The sequence below is a fragment of the Nannospalax galili genome, unplaced genomic scaffold, assembly GCF_000622305.1.
Source record: "Nannospalax galili isolate Female #2095 unplaced genomic scaffold, S.galili_v1.0 scaffold1154, whole genome shotgun sequence".
NCBI lineage: Eukaryota > Metazoa > Chordata > Mammalia > Rodentia > Spalacidae > Nannospalax > Nannospalax galili.
In genome coordinates, this window is record NW_008335437.1 from 389,763 (window position 1) to 392,437 (window position 2,675).

The following is a 2,675-nucleotide window of genomic DNA, read 5'->3' on the forward strand; positions in this document are numbered from 1 at the left end:
AAAGATTTAACAGCACCCCTAGCCTCTACCTTCTACATGCCAGTAGTAACTATACCCCCCACCCTCACCTAGCTGTGACAGCCTTTCTGACATTGTTAAATGAATGTCCTCCTTGAACGGTATAACCGCCCCGACTGGAGAATCATTGCCCCCCCAGCTCCCACATTCTCTCCACCCCCTTGTCCGTCCTGTCTCATTGCTGAGGCTCCAGTCTACAGAAGGGAGAAGCAGTGCTATTTTCTGACCATGCAGGCTAAATTGCCAGTACTCCCCTGTGTTCTCTGAAGCAGCAGTCCTGACACCTGGGGTCTGGAACTGCCCCAGTTCCCCTCCTATAGGCTACAACACCCCAGAGCCTTTTTAAAATATGTTTGTTATTTATTTATGTTTGAGACAAGAGTTTCACGTTATAGCTCAGGCTGGCCTAAAACGTGTATCCCAGGCTGGTCTCAGCTTCTCAAGTATTAGTTTTATGTACCACCATACCCAGTATATCCCCTGTGTGTGTGTGTGTGTGTGTGTGTGTGTGTGTGTGTGTGTGTGTTTGAGGCAAGGTCCCAAATCTCCTGACTGGCCTTGAGTTCATGGCAATCTCCTGCCTCAGTCTCCCAAGTGCTGGGATTAAAAGTATGAGTCACCACCAGGGCTCTAGGAGGGTCTTCAGTGGCTGATTATCCTAGGGAGGAGGGGATAATGAACCGTCCCTCCTCCAGCTTCTCCTCTACCAGCAGCCCACATGAGGAGCTGTGTCCAACCTGGAGGGAAGCAGAGCTGAGCACTCCGAAGCCAGAGCGCCTGAACTCTGTGTGCGGCCAGGAGCAGCCCCATGAGTGTGTTGCGCTGCTCACTGTCAGAGTGATGGAAATGAAAGGCTGACCTAGGAAAAGGAGCCCAGAGTTCTCCACATTTCCTTGGGAGAGGGGAAGAGATGCCTGGGGCTGAGGTGGCAGGGCCATGTTTCATTTCCTCATGCCCCTATGCCAAGGATCACATGGTACCATACAACCTCATATAACAGTATCTTGATGGTAACTCATGACACTCTAATAGTACTCTGCTGGGATGCAGTTGTGGAACATAACAGTTGCAGACAGAATGTGAGATGGTGCCCACCAGCCCACCACCCTCCTAGTTGGTAAGTCTTCAAGGGACAGCCTGAAGGAAATGGCAGTCTCAGAAGCATGATCTCCTTCATACCCCCGGTGGAGTGTCTCCATCCTCGTAGTGTGTGAGGCATGGTTGAGCAACCTCATGTTAATGTTACATAGGACAAGGTCTAGCTTGCTGAGGGAGCCCAGGAAAGGACTGCAGAGTATACTGTGCGAGGGCAGCGTGTGCTACATGGGGCCTGCAGCAGGAGCCATGTCTTCCAGAGCCAGAGAACTGCAGCAAGTGTCCTGCATCTGGCCATATGCAAGGCAGCATGTGCTGAATGCCCAGTGTACCCTAGCTTGCATTTTTCAGATCATGTCTGTGTGTGTGTGTGTACATGTATGATTCACAATATGGACTACATGGAGCAAGAACACATGTGTCTGTGTAACACATTGCAGGTACACAGGGCAATGCTATGGGACCATTTTACACCATGGTAACTGGCATATTCCCCTGAGATGGGCAGAGGCAGGCAGACCTCTGAGCCTAGAGGTCTAGGTCTAGGCTCAGACCTCTAGACCAGCCTAGCCTAGAGAGTTCCAAGCCAGCTGGGACTACAGGGAGACCCTATCTCAAAAAAACCAAGGTGGAAGTACCTAAGGAACAACACCCAAGATTGACTTCTGGCTTCCACATGCATGGGCATACATGTGAACATGTACCTATACACATACATGTTCCTTTACACGCATGCACACATACATGCACATACACACAAAGCTACCGAAGAACAGCAAGAGAATGTCTCCCATTCTCTTCAAACACTGGCGAGTGTTTGTGCCTGCTCGCAGGATTGTTCAGAACAGAATGTTGTCTGCCCTTGTAGTAAATGCTGGTCTGGATTCAGGACCCAGGCACTCAGGCACCTGGCAGCCTGGCCCAGTACTACCTGTGGGGACAGTCACAGTGAGAGGGCACTGACCAGTTAGCCCAGGGACAGAAAGCCTGGCTGCCTGCTTCAGTGGGCAGTGAGGGGTACAGGGTGCTTCTAAAGGGCTATCCCAGTTCCGGAGGCTGCAGTGGGGGTAGCCAAGTCTTAGTTGCTCAGCTTCCCACCCAAGGTCTCCTCCTGCCCACACCTGTGCCTCTGCCTCCCGATCTGCCTCTCCAGGTGCTGCTCTTGATAGATCAAAGAAATATCCTGTGCACAAATAGACCACATTCCATCTCCTGGGGTTCCCATTCCTGAAGAGGAAATATAAGAAAGCCTGGGGACAGAGCCACAGGACACACTGCCCAGGAGGTGCTACTTCCCTCTCCACCACCAGTGGGGACATGGAAGTGGGTTGTGATGTGCTGGGGACCAGCAGAGAGCCCATGCAGTGTGCTGCCTTGGAGGAGAAGCAGAAGTGGGCTTTGCTGTGGGGAGTTCAAGCCCTCTGTGCTGGGTTGGCGGTGGAGAGCATGGGAGAAATTAGACAAAGTGCACCGTTTGCGTTCCAAACTGGCATACCCGATGAAGGACACAGCAAGGGGAAGGAAACAAAATATCACCTGCTTCTGAGATTTAGCCATAGATA